Source organism: Heterodontus francisci, chromosome 35 (genome assembly GCF_036365525.1).
Source record: "Heterodontus francisci isolate sHetFra1 chromosome 35, sHetFra1.hap1, whole genome shotgun sequence".
In the NCBI taxonomy this organism is placed as follows: domain Eukaryota; kingdom Metazoa; phylum Chordata; class Chondrichthyes; order Heterodontiformes; family Heterodontidae; genus Heterodontus; species Heterodontus francisci.
Genome location: NC_090405.1, coordinates 107,636 through 125,466, shown reverse-complemented (window position 1 = coordinate 125,466; position 17,831 = coordinate 107,636).

Below are 17,831 nucleotides of genomic sequence, written 5' to 3'. Positions count from 1 at the left end.
ACATGCACTGACACCCAGTAACAAAGACATGCACTGACAACCAGTGACACAGACACACACTTGCACCAAGTAGCAAAGACACGCCGCACTGACACCAAGTAACAAAGACATACAATGACAAACAGTAACAAAGACATACACTTACAGGCAGTAACACAGAAATAAACTGACACCAAGTAACCCAGACGCACACTTCCACCAAGTAACAAAGACACACACTGACACCAAGTAACAAATACATACACTTACACCCAGTAACACAGACATACACTGACACCAAGTAACAAAGACAGACACTGACGCCCAGTAACAAAGACATACACTGACACCCAGTGACACAGACACACACTTACACCAAGTAACAAAGACAGACACTGACACCCAGTAACACATACACACACTGACGCCAAGTAGCAAAGACATGCACTGACACCAAGTAACAAAAGACATACACTGACAACCAGTAACAAAGACATACAATTACACCCAGTAGCACAGACATACACTGACACCCAGTAACACAGACACACACTTACACCAAGTAACAAAGACATACACTGACACCCAGAAACACAGACACACCCTTACATCAAGTAACAAAGACATACACTGACACCCAGTAACATAGACACTCACTGACACCAAGTAACAAAGACATGCACTGACACCCAGTAACAAAGACATACACTGACAACCAGTGACACAGACACACATTTGCGCCAAGTAGCAAAGACACGCCGCACTGACACCAAGTAACAAAGACATACACTGACAACCAGTAACAAAGACATACACTTACACCCAGTAACAAAGGCACACACTTACACCAAGTAACAAAGACATACACTGACACCAAGTAACAAAGACATACACTGACACACAGTAACAAAGACACACACTGACACCCAGTAACACAGACACACACTGACACCAAGTAACAAGGACATACACTGACACCCAGTAACAAAGACATACACTGACACCCAGTAACACAGACACACACTTACACCAAGTAACAAAGACACACACTGACAACAAGTAACAAAGACATACAGTGACACCCAGTAACACAGACAAACACATACACCAAGTAACAAAGACATACACTGACACCCAGTAACACAGACACACACTTGCAACAAGTAACACAGACAGACACTGACACCCAGTAACACAGACACACACTTACACCAAGTAACAAAGAGATACACTGACATCCAGTAACACAGACACACACTTACACAAAGTAACAAAGACATACACTGACACCCAGTAACACAGACACACACTGACACCAAGTAGCAAAGACACGCACTGACACCAAGTAACAAAGACATACACTGACAACCAGTAACAAAGACATACACTTACACCCAGTAACAAAGACATAAACTGACACCCAGTAACCCAGACGCACACATCCACCAAGTAACAAAGACACACACTGACACCAAGTAACAAAGACATACACTTTAACCCAGTAACACAGACATACACTGACACCCAGTAACACAGACACACATTTACATCAAGTAACAAAGACATACACTGACACCCAGTAACATAGACACACATTGACACCAAGTAACAAAGACATGCACTGACACCCAGTAACACAGACACACACATACACCAAGTAACAAAGGCACACACTGACACCCAGTAACAAAGACATACACTGACACCCAGTAACAAAGACATACACTGACACCAAGTAACAAAGACATACACTTACACCCAGTAACACAGACATAAACTGACACCCAGTAACCCAGACGCACACTTCCACCAAGTAACAAAGACACACACTGACACCAAGTAACAAAGACATACGCTTTCACCCAGTAACACAGACATACACTGACACCCAGTAACACAGACACACACTTACATCAAGTAACAAAGACATACACTGATACCCAGTAACAAAGGCACACACTTACACCAAGTAACAAAGACATACACTGACACCAAATAACAAAGACATACACTTACACCAACTAACACAGACATACACTGACACCAAGTAACAAAGATACACACTTACACCAAGTAACAAAGACACACACTGACACCCAGGAACAAAGACATACACTGACACCCAGTAACAAAGACATACACTGACACCAAGTAACAAAGGCACACACTTGCACTAAGTAACACAGACATACACTGACACCCAGTAACAAAGACATACACTGACACCCAGTAACACAGACACACACTTACACGAAGTAACAAAGACATACACTGACACACAGTAACAAAGACACACACTGACACCCAGTAACAAAGACACACAATTACACCAAGTAACAAAGACATACACTGACATCCAGTAACACAGACACACACTTACACCAAGTAACAAAGACATACACTGACACCCAGTAACACATACACACACTGACGCCAAGTAGCAAAGACATGCACTGACACCAAGTAACAAAAGACATACACTGACAACCAGTAACAAAGACATACAATTACACCCAGTAGCACAGACATACACTGACACCCAGAAACACAGACACACCCTTACATCAAGTAACAAAGACATACACTGACACCCAGTAACATAGACACTCACTGACACCAAGTAACAAAGACATGCACTGACACCCAGTAACAAAGACATACACTGACAACCAGTGACACAGACACACACTTGCGCCAAGTAGCAAAGACACGCCGCACTGACACCAAGTAACAAAGACATACACTGACAACCAGTAACAAAGACATACACTTACACCCAGTAACAAAGGCACACACTTACACCAAGTAACAAAGACATACACTGACACCAAGTAACAAAGACATACACTGACACACAGTAACAAAGACACACACTGACACCCAGTAACACAGACACACACTGACACCAAGTAACAAGGACATACACTGACACCCAGTAACAAAGACATACACTGACACCCAGTAACACAGACACACACTTACACCAAGTAACAAAGACACACACTGACAACAAGTAACAAAGACATACAGTGACACCCAGTAACACAGACAAACACATACACCAAGTAACAAAGACATGCACTGACACCCAGTAACACAGACACGCACTTGCACTAAGTAACACAGACATACACTGACACCCAGTAACAAAGACATACACTGACACCCAGTAACACAGACACACACTTACACGAAGTAACAAAGACATACACTGGCACACAGTAACAAAGACACACACTGACACCCAGTAACAAAGACACACAATTACACCCAGTAACAAAGACATACACTGACATCCAGTAACACAGACATACACTGACACCAAGTAACAAAGACAGACACTGACGCCCAGTAACAAAGACATACACTGACACCCAGTGACACAGACACACACTGACACCAAGTAACAAGGACATACACTGACATCCAGTAACAAAGACATACACTGACACCCAGTAACACAGACACACACTTACACGAAGTAACAAAGACATACACTGACACACAGTAACAAAGACACACACTGACACCCAGTAACAAAGACACACAATTACACCAAGTAACAAAGACATACACTGACACCCAGAAACACAGACACACCCTTACATCAAGTAACAAAGACACTCACTGACACCATGTAACAAAGACATGCACTGACAGCCAGTAACAAAGACATACACTGACAACTAGTGACACAGACACACACTTGCACCAAGTAGCAAAGACACGCCGCACTGAAATCAAGTAACAAAGACATACACTGACAACCAGTAACAAAGACATACACTTACAGGCAGTAACACAGAAATAAACTGACACCAAGTAACCCAGACACACACTTCCACCAAGTAACAAAGACACACACTGACACCAAGTAACAAATACATACACTTACACCCAGTAACACAGACATACACTGACACCAAGTAACAAAGACAGACACTGACGCCCAGTAACAAAGACTTACACTGACACCCAGTGACACAGACACACACTTACACCAAGTAACAAAGACAGACACTGACACCCAGTAACACATACACACACTGACGCCAAGTAGCAAAGACATGCACTGACACCAAGTAACAAAAGACATACACTGACAACCAGTAACAAAGACATACAATTACACCCAGTAGCACAGACATACACTGACACCCAGTAACACAGACACACACTTACACCAAGTAACAAAGACATACACTGACACCCAGAAACACAGACACACCCTTACATCAAGTAACAAAGACATACACTGACACCCAGTAACATAGACACTCACTGACACCAAGTAACAAAGACATGCACTGACACCCAGTAACAAAGACATACACTGACAACCAGTGACACAGACACACACTTGCGCCAAGTAGCAAAGACACGCCGCACTGACACCAAGTAACAAAGACATACACTGACAACCAGTAACAAAGACATACACTTACACCCAGTAACAAAGGCACACACTTACACCAAGTAACAAAGACATACACTGACACCAAGTAACAAAGACATACACTGACACACAGTAACAAAGACACACACTGACACCCAGTAACACAGACACACACTGACACCAAGTAACAAGGACATACACTGACACCCAGTAACAAAGACATACACTGACACCCAGTAACACAGACACACACTTACACCAAGTAACAAAGACACACACTGACAACAAGTAACAAAGACATACAGTGACACCCAGTAACACAGACAAAGACATACACCAAGTAACAAAGACATACACTGACACCCAGTAACACAGACACACACTTGCACTAAGTAACAAAGACAGACACTGACAACCAGTAACAAAGACATACACTGACACCCAGTAACACAGACACACACTTGCACCAAGTAACAAAGACGGACACTGACACCCAGTAACACAGACAAACACTTACAACAAGTAACAAAGACATACACTGACACCCAGTAACACAGACACACACTTGCACTAAGTAACACAGACATACACTGACACCCAGTAACAAAGACATACACTGACACCCAGTAACACAGACACACACTTACACGAAGTAACAAAGACATACACTGACACACAGTAACAAAGACACACACTGACACCCAGTAACACAGACACACAATTACACCAACTAACAAAGACATACACTGACATCCAGTAACACAGACACACACTTACACCAAGTAACAAAGACATACACTGACAACCAGTAACAAAGACATACAATTACACCCAGTAGCACAGACATACACTGACACCAAGTAACAAAGACAGACACTGACGCCCAGTAACAAAGACATACACTGACACCCAGTGACACAGACACACACTGACACCAAGTAACAAGGACATACACAGACACCCAGTAACAAAGACATACACTGACACCCAGTAACACAGACACACACTTACACGACGTAACAAAGACATACACTGACACACAGTAACAAAGACACACACTGACACCCAGTAACAAAGACACACAATTACACCAAGTAACAAAGACATACACTGACACCCAGAAACACAGACACACCCTTACATCAAGTAACAAAGACATACACTGACACCCAGTAACATAGACACTCACTGACACCATGTAACAAAGACATACACTGACACCCAGTAACAAAGACATACACTGACAACCAGTGACACAGACACACACTTGCACCAAGTAGCAAAGACACGCCGCACTGACACCAAGTAACAAAGACATACACTGACAACCAGTAACAAAGACATACACTTACACCCAGTAACACAGAAATAAACTGACACCAAGTAACCCAGACGCACACTTCCACCAAGTAACAAAGACACACACTGACACCAAGTAACAAATACATACACTTACACCCAGTAACACAGACATACACTGGCACCAAGTAACAAAGACAGACACTGACGCCCAGTAACAAAGACATACACTGACACCCAGTGACACAGACACACACTTACACCAAGTAACAAAGACAGACACTGACACCCATAACACAGACACACACTTAAACCAAGTAATAAAGACATACACTGAGACCCAGTAACACAGACACACAATTGCACCAAGTAACACAGACATACACTGACACCCAGTAACAAAGACATACACTGACACCCAGTAACACAGACACACACTTGCAACAAGTAACACAGACAGACACTGACACCCAGTAACACAGACACACACTTACACCAAGTAACAAAGAGATACACTGACATCCAGTAACGCAGACACACACTTACACAAAGTAACAAAGACATACACTGACACCCAGTAACACAGACACACACTGACACCAATTAGCAAAGACACGCACTGACACCAAGTAACAAAGACATACACTGACAACCAGTAACAAAGACATACACTTACACCCAGTAACACAGACATAAACTGACACCCAGTAACCCAGACGCACACATCCACCAAGTAACAAAGACACACACTGACACCAAGTAACAAAGACATACACTTTCACCCAGTAACACAGACATGCACTGACACGCAGTAACACAGACACACATTTACATCAAGTAACAAAGACATACACTGACACCCAGTAACATAGACACACACTGTCACCAAGTAACAAAGACATGCACTGACACCAAATAACAAAGACATACACTTACACCAAGTAACACAGACATACACTGACACCCAGTAACACAGACACACACTTACACCAAGTAACAAAGACACACACTGACACCCAGTAACAAAGACAGACACTGACACCCAGTAACACAGACACACACTTAAACCAAGTAATAAAGACATACACTGAGACCCAGTAACACAGACACACAATTGCACCAAGTAACACAGACATACACTGACACCCAGTAACAAAGACATACACTGACACCCAGTAACACAGACACACACTTGCAACAAGTAACACAGACAGACACTGACACCCAGTAACACAGACACACACTTACACCAAGTAACAAAGAGATACACTGACATCCAGTAACGCAGACACACACTTACACCAAGTAACAAAGACATACACTGACACCCAGTAACACAGACACACACTGACACCAATTAGCAAAGACACGCACTGACACCAAGTAACAAAGACATACACTGACAACCAGTAACAAAGACATACACTTACACCCAGTAACACAGACATAAACTGACATCCAGTAACCCAGACGCACACATCCACCAAGTAACAAAGACACACACTGACACCAAGTAACAAAGACATACACTTTCACCCAGTAACACAGACATACACTGACACGCAGTAACACAGACACACATTTACATCAAGTAACAAAGACATACACTAACACCCAGTAACATAGACACACACTGACACCAAGTAACAAAGACATGCACTGACACCAAATAACAAAGACACACACTTACACCAAGTAACAAAGACACACACTGACACCCAGTAACAAAGACATACACTGACGCCAAGTAACAAAGGCACACACTTACACCAAGTAACAAAGACATACACTGACACCAAGTAACAAAGACATACACTGACACAAAGTAACAAAGACATACACTGACACCCAGTGACACAGACACACACTTGCACCAAGTAACAAAGACAGACACTGACACCCAGTAACACAGACACACACTTAAACCAAGTAACAAAGACATACACTGACACCCAGTAACACAGACACACAATTGCACCAAGTAACACAGACATACACTGACACCCAGTAACAAAGACATACACTGACACCCAGTAACACAGACACACACTTGCAACAAGTAACACAGACAGACACTGACACCCAGTAACACAGACACACACTTACACCAAGTAACAAAGAGATACACTGACATCCAGTAACACAGACACACACTTACACCAAGTAACAAAGACATACACTGACACCCAGTAACACAGACACACACTGACACCAAGTAGCAAAGACACGCACTGACACCAAGTAACAAAGACATACACTGACAACCAGTAACAAAGACATACACTTACACCCAGTAACACAGACATAAACTGACACCCAGTAACCCAGACGCACACATCCAACAAGTAACAAAGACACACACTGACACCAAGTAACAAAGACATACACTTTCACCCAGTAACACAGACATACACTGACACCCAGAAACAAAGACACACATTTACATCAAGTAACAAAGACATACACTTTCACCCAGTAACACAGACATACACTGACACCCAGTAACAAAGACACACATTGACACCAAGTAACAAAGACATGCACTGACACCAAATAACACAGACATACACTGACACCCAGTAACACAGGCACACACATACACCAAGTAACAAAGACACACACTGACACCCAGTAACAAAGACATACACTGACACCCAGTAACAAAGACATACACTGACACCAAGTAACAAAGGCACACACTTACACCAAGTAACAAAGACATACACTGACACCAAGTAACAAAGACATACACTGACACACAGTAACAAAGACACACACTGACACCCAGTAACACAGACACACACTGACACCAAGTAACAAGGACATACACTGACACCCAGTAACAAAGACATACACTGACACCCAGTAACACAGACACACACTTACACCAAGTAACAAAGACACACAATGACAACAAGTAACAAAGACATACAGTGACACCCAGTAACACAGACAAACACATACACCAAGTAACAAAGACATACACTGACACCCAGTAACAAAGACATACACTGACACCCAATAACACAGACACACACTTGCACCAAGTAACAAAGACGGACACTGACACCCAGTAACACAGACACACACTTACAACTAGTAACAAAGACATACACTGACACCCAGTAACACAGACACACACTTGCACTAAGTAACACAGACATACACTGACACCCAGTAACAAAGACATACACTGACACCCAGTAACACAGACACACACTTACACGAAGTAACAAAGACATACACTGACACACAGTAACAAAGACACACACTGACACCCAGTAACAAAGACACACAATTACACCAAGTAACAAAGACATACACTGACATCCAGTAACACAGACACACACTTACACCAAGTAACAAAGACATACACTGACACCCAGTAACACAGACACACACTGACACCAATTAGCAAAGACACGCACTGACACCAAGTAACAAAGACATACACTGACAACCAGTAACAAAGACATACACTTACACCCAGTAACACAGACATAAACTGACACCCAGTAACCCAGACGCACACATCCACCAAGTAACAAAGACACACACTGACACCAAGTAACAAAGACATACACTTTCACCCAGTAACACAGACATGCACTGACACGCAGTAACACAGACACACATTTACATCAAGTAACAAAGACATACACTGACACCCAGTAACATAGACACACACTGTCACCAAGTAACAAAGACATGCACTGACACCAAATAACAAAGACATACACTTACACCAAGTAACACAGACATACACTGACACCCAGTAACACAGACACACACTTACACCAAGTAACAAAGACACACACTGACACCCAGTAACAAAGACAGACACTGACACACAGTAACACAGACACACACTTAAACCAAGTAATAAAGACATACACTGAGACCCAGTAACACAGACACACAATTGCACCAAGTAACACAGACATACACTGACACCCAGTAACAAAGACATACACTGACACCAGTAACACAGACACACACTTGCAACAAGTAACACAGACAGACACTGACACCCAGTAACACAGACACACACTTACACCAAGTAACAAAGAGATACACTGACATCCAGTAACGCAGACACACACTTACACCAAGTAACAAAGACATACACTGACACCCAGTAACACAGACAAACACTGACACCAATTAGCAAAGACACGCACTGACACCAAGTAACAAAGACATACACTGACAACCAGTAACAAAGACATACACTTACACCCAGTAACACAGACATAAACTGACACCCAGTAACCCAGACGCACACATCCACCAAGTAACAAAGACACACACTGACACCAAGTAACAAAGACATACACTTTCACCCAGTAACACAGACATACACTGACACGCAGTAACACAGACACACATTTACATCAAGTAACAAAGACATACACTAACACCCAGTAACATAGACACACACTGACACCAAGTAACAAAGACATGCACTGACACCAAATAACAAAGACATACACTTACACCAAGTAACACAGACATACACTGACACCCAGTAACACAGACACACACTTACACCAAGTAACAAAGACACACACTGACACCCAGTAACAAAGACATACACTGACGCCAAGTAACAAAGGCACACACTTACACCAAGTAACAAAGACATACACTGACACCAAGTAACAAAGACATACACTGACACCAAGTAACAAAGACATACACTGACACCCAGTGACACAGACACACACTTGCACCAAGTGACAAAGACAGACACTGACACCCAGTAACACAGACACACACTTAAACCAAGTAACAAAGACATTCACTGACACCCAGTAACACAGACACACAATTGCACCAAGTAACACAGACATACACTGACACCCAGTAACAAAGACATACACTGACACCCAGTAACACAGACACACACTTGCAACAAGTAACACAGACAGACACTGACACCCAGTAACACAGACACACACTTACACCAAGTAACAAAGAGATACACTGACATCCAGTAACACAGACACACACTTACATCAAGTAACAAAGACATACACTGACACCCAGTAACACAGACACACACTGACACCAAGTAGCAAAGACACGCACTGACACCAAGTAACAAAGACATACACTGACAACCAGTAACAAAGACATACACTTACACCCAGTAACACAGACATAAACTGACACCCAGTAACCCAGACGCACACATCCAACAAGTCACAAAGACACACACTGACACCAAGTAACAAAGACATACACTTTCACCCAGTAACACAGACATACACTGACACCCAGTAACAAAGACACACATTTACATCAAGTAACAAAGACATACACTTTCACCCAGTAACACAGACATACACTGACACCCAGTAACAAAGACACACATTGACAGCAAGTAACAAAGACATGCACTGACACCAAATAACACAGACATACACTGACACCCAGTAACACAGGCACACACATACACCAAGTAACAAAGACACACACTGACACCCAGTAACAAAGACATACACTGACACCCAGTAACAAAGACATACACTGACACCAAGTAACAAAGGCACACACTTACACCAAGTAACAAAGACATACACTGACACCAAGTAACAAAGACATACACTGACACACAGTAACAAAGACACACACTGACACCCAGTAACACAGACACACACTGACACCAAGTAACAAGGACATACACTGACACCCAGTAACAAAGACATACACTGACACCCAGTAACACAGACACACACTTACACCAAGTAACAAAGACACACAATGACAACAAGTAACAAAGACATACAGTGACACCCAGTAACACAGACAAACACATACACCAAGTAACAAAGACATACACTGACACCCAGTAACACAGACACACACTTGCACTAAGTAACAAAGACAGACACTGACACCCAGTAACAAAGACATACACTGACACCCAGTAACACAGACACACACTTGCACCAAGTAACAAAGACGGACACTGACACCCAGTAACACAGACACACACTTACAACAAGTAACAAAGACATACACTGACACCCAGTAACACAGACACACACTTGCACTAAGTAACACAGACATACACTGACACCCAGTAACAAAGACATACACTGACACCCAGTAACACAGACACACACTTACACGAAGTAACAAAGACATACACTGACACACAGTAACAAAGACACACACTGACACCCAGTAACAAAGACACACAATTACACCAAGTAACAAAGACATACACTGACATCCAGTAACACAGACACACACTTACACCAAGTAACAAAGACATACACTGACACCCAGTAACATAGACACTCACTGACACCAAGTAACAAAGACATGCACTGACACCCAGTAACAAAGACATACACTGACAACCAATGACACAGACACACACTTGCGCCAAGTAGCAAAGACACGCCGCACTGACACCAAGTAACAAAGACATACACTGACAACCAGTAACAAAGACATACACTTACACACAGTAACACAGAAATAATCTGACACCCAGTAACACAGACGCACACTTCCACCAAGTAACAAAGACACACACTGACACCAAGTAACAAAGACATACACTTACACCCAGTAACACAGACATACACTGACACCAAGTAACAAAGACAGACACTGACGCCCAGTAACAAAGACATACACTGACACCCAGTGACACAGACACACCCTTGCACCAAGTAACAAAGACATACACTGACACACAGTAACAAAGACACACACTGACACCCAGTAACACAGACACACACTGACACCAAGTAACAAGGACATACACTGACACCCAGTAACAAAGACATACACTGACACCCAGTAACACAGACACACACTTACACCAAGTAACAAAGACACACAATGACAACAAGTAACAAAGACATACAGTGACACCCAGTAACACAGACACACACTTGCACTAAGTAACACAGACATACACTGACACCCAGTAACAAAGACATACACTGACACCCAGTAACACAGACACACACTTACACGAAGTAACAAAGACATACACTGACACACAGTAACAAAGACACACACTGACACCCAGTAACAAAGACACACAATTACACCAAGTAACAAAGACATACACTGACATCCAGTAACACAGACACACACTTACACCAAGTAACAAAGACATACACTGACACCCAGTAACACATACACACACTGACGCCAAGTAGCAAAGACATGCACTGACACCAAGTAACAAAAGACATACACTGACAACCAATAACAAAGACATACAATTACACCCAGTAGCACAGACATACACTGACACCCAGTAACACAGACACACACTTACACCAAGTAACAAAGACATACACTGACACCCAGAAACACAGACACACCCTTACATCAAGTAACAAAGACATACACTGACACCCAGTAACATAGACACTCACTGCCACCAAGTAACAAAGACATGCACTGACACCCAGTAACAAAGACATACACTGACAACCAATGACACAGACACACACTTGCGCCAAGTAGCAAAGACACGCCGCACTGACACCAAGTAACAAAGACATACACTGACAACCAGTAACAAAGACATACACTTACACACAGTAACACAGAAATAATCTGACACCCAGTAACACAGACGCACACTTCCACCAAGTAACAAAGACACACACTGACACCAAGTAACAAAGACATACACTTACACCCAGTAACACAGACATACACTGACACCAAGTAACAAAGACAGACACTGACGCCCAGTAACAAAGACATACACTGACACCCAGTGACACAGACACACCCTTGCACCAAGTAACAAAGACATACACTGACACCCAGTAACACAGCCACACAATTGCACCAAGTAACACAGACATACACTGACACCCAGTAACAAAGACATACACTGACACCCAGTAACACAGACACACACTTAAACTAAGTAACAAAGACATACACTGACACCCAGTAACACAGCCACACAATTGCACCAAGTAACACAGACATACACTGACACCCAGTAACAAAGACATACACTGACACCCAGTAACACAGACACACACTTGCAACAAGTAACACAGACAGACACTGCCACCGAGTAACACAGACACACACTTACACCAAGTAACAAAGAGATACACTGACATCCAGTAACACAGACACACACTTACACCAAGTAACAAAGACATACACTGCACCCAGTAACACAGACACACACTGACACCAAGCAGCAAAGACACGCACTGACACCAAGTAACAAAGACATACACTGACAACCAGTCACAAAGACATACACTTACACACAGTAACACAGACATAAACTGACACACAGTAACCCAGACGCACACATCCACCAAGTAACAAAGACACACACTGACACCAAGTAACAAAGACATACACTTTCACCCAGTAACACAGACATACACTGACACCCAGTAACACAGACACACATTTACATCAAGTAACAAAGACATACACTGATACCCAGTAACATAGACACACACTGACACCAAGTAACAAAGACATGCACTGACACCAAATAACACAGACATACACTGACACCCAGTAACACAGACACACACTTACACCAAGTAACAAAGACACACACTGACACCCAGTAACAAAGACATACACTGACACCAAGTAACAAAGGCACACACATACACCAAGTAACAAAGACATACACTGACACCAATTAACAAAGACATACACTGACACACAGTAACAAAGACACACACTGACACCCAGTAACACAGACACACACTGACACCAAGTAACAAGGACATACACTGACACCCAGTAACAAAGACATTCACTGACACCCAGTAACACTGACACACACTTACACCAAGTAACAAAGACACACACTGACAACAAGTAACAAAGACATACAATGACACCCAGTAACACAGACAAACACATACACCAAGTAACAAAGACATACACAGACACCCAGTAACACAGACACACACTTGCACTAAGTAACAAAGACAGACACTGACACCCAGTAACAAAGACATACACTGAATCCCAGTAACACAGACACACGCTTGCACCAAGTAACAAAGACGGACACTGACACCCAGTAACACAGACACACACTTACAACAAGTAACAAAGACATACACTGACACCCAGTAACACAGACACACAATTGCACGAAGTAACACAGACATACACTGACACCCAGTAATAAAGACATACACTGACACCCAGTAACACAGACACACACTTACACGAAGTAACAAAGACATACACTGACACACAGTAACAAAGACACACACTGACACCCAGTAACAAAGACACACAATTACACCAAGTAACAAAGGCATACACTGACATCCAGTAACACAGACACACACTTACACCAAGTAACAAAGACATACACTGACACCCAGTAACACATACACACACTGACGCCAAGTAGCAAAGACATGCACTGACACCAAGTAACAAAAGACATACACTGACAACCAGTAACAAAGACATACAATTACACCCAGTAGCACAGACATACACTGACACCCAGTAACACAGACACACACTTACACCAAGTAACAAAGACATACACTGACACCCAGAAACACAGACACACCCTTACATCAAGTAACAAAGACATACACTGACACCCAGTAACATAGACACTCACTGACACCAAGTAACAAAGACATGCACTGACACCCAGTAACAAAGACATACACTGACAACCAGTGACACAGACACACACTTGCACCAAGTAGCAAAGACACGCCGCACTGACACCAAGTATCAAAGACATACACTGGCAACCAGTAACAAAGACATACACTTACACCCAGTAACACAGAAATAATCTGACACCCAGTAACACAGACGCACACTTCCACCAAGTAACAAAGACACACACTGACACCAAGTAACAAAGACATACACTTACACCCAGTAACACAGACATACACTGACACCAAGTAACAAAGACAGACACTGACGCCCAGTAACAAAGACATACACTGACACCCAGTGACACAGACACACACTTGCACCAAGTAACAAAGACAGACACTGACACCCAGTAACACAGACACACACTTAAACCAAGTAACAAAGACATACACTGACACCCAGTAACACAGACACACAATTGCACCAAGTAACACAGACATACACTGACACCCAGTAACAAAGACATACACTGACACCCAGTAACACAGACACACACTTGCAACAAGTAACACAGACAGACACTGACACCCAGTAACACAGACACATACTTACACCAAGTAACAAAGAGATACACTGACATCCAGTAACACAGACACACACTTACACCAAGTAACAAAGACATACACTGACACCCAGTAACACAGACACACACTGACACCAAGCAGCAAAGACACGCACTGACACCAAGCAACAAAGACATACACTGACAACCAGTAACAAAGACATACACTAACACCCAGTAACACAGACATAAACTGACACCCAGTAACCCAGACGCACACATCCACCAAGTAACAGAGACAGACACTGACACCAAGTAACAAAGACATACACTTTCACCCAGTAACACAGACATACACTGACACCCAGTAACACAGACACACACTTACATCAAGTAACAAAGACATACACTGACACCCAGTAACATAGACACACACTGACACCAAGTAACAAAGACATGCTCTGACACCAAATAACAAAGACATACACTTACACCAACTAACACAGACATACACTGACACCCAGTAACACAGACACACACTTACACCAAGTAACAAAGACACACACTGTCCCCCAGTAACAAAGACATACACTGACACACAGTAACAAAGACACACACTGACACCCAGAAACACAGACACACCCTTACATCAAGTAACAAAGACATACACTGACACCCAGTAACATAGACACACACTGACACCAAGTAACAAAGATATGCACTGACACCCAGTAACAAAGACATACACTGACAACCAGTGACACAGACACACACTTGCACCAAGTAGCAAAGACACGCCGCACTGACACCAAGTAACAAAGACATACACTGACAACCAGTAACAAAGACATACACTTACACCCAGTAACACAGAAATAATCTGACACCCATGAACCCAGACGCACACTTCCACCAAGTAACAAAGACACACACTGACACCAAGTAACAAAGACATACACTTACACCCAGTAACACAGACATACACTGACACCAAGTAACAAAGACAGACACTGACGCCCAGTAACAAAGACATACACTGACACCCAGTGACACAGACACACACTTGCACCAAGTAACAAAGACAGACACTGACACCCAGTAACACAGACACACACTTAAACTAAATAACAAAGACATACACTGACACCCAGTAACACAGACACACAATTGCACCAAGTAACACAGACATACACTGACACCCAGTAACAAAGACATACACTGACACCCAGTAACACAGACACACACTTGCAACAAGTAACACAGACAGACATTGCCACCGAGTAACACAGACACACACTTACACCAAGTAACAAAGACATACACTGCACCCAGTAACACAGACACACACTGACACCAAGCAGCAAAGACACGCACTGACACCAAGTAACAAAGACATACACTGACAACCAGTAACAAAGACATACACTTACACACAGTAACACAGACATAAACTGACACACAGTAACCCAGACGCACACATCCACCAAGTAACAAAGACACACACTGACACCAAGTAACAAAGACATACACTTTCACCCAGTAACACAGACATACACTGAGACCCAGTAACACAGACACACATTTACCTCAAGTAACAAAGACATACACTGACACCCAGTAACATAGACACACACTGACACCAAGTAACAAAGACATGCACTGACACCAAATAACACAGACATACACTGACACCCAGTAACACAGACACACACTTACACCAAGTAACAAAGACACACACTGACACCCAGTAACAAAGACATACACTGACACCAAGTAACAAAGGCACACACATACACCAAGTAACAAAGACATACACTGACACACAGTAACAAAGACACACACTGACACCCAGTAACACAGACACACACTGACACCAAGTAACAAGGACATACACTGACACCCAGTAACAAAGACATTCACTGACACCCAGTAACACAGACACACACTTACACCAAGTAACAAAGACACACACTGACAACA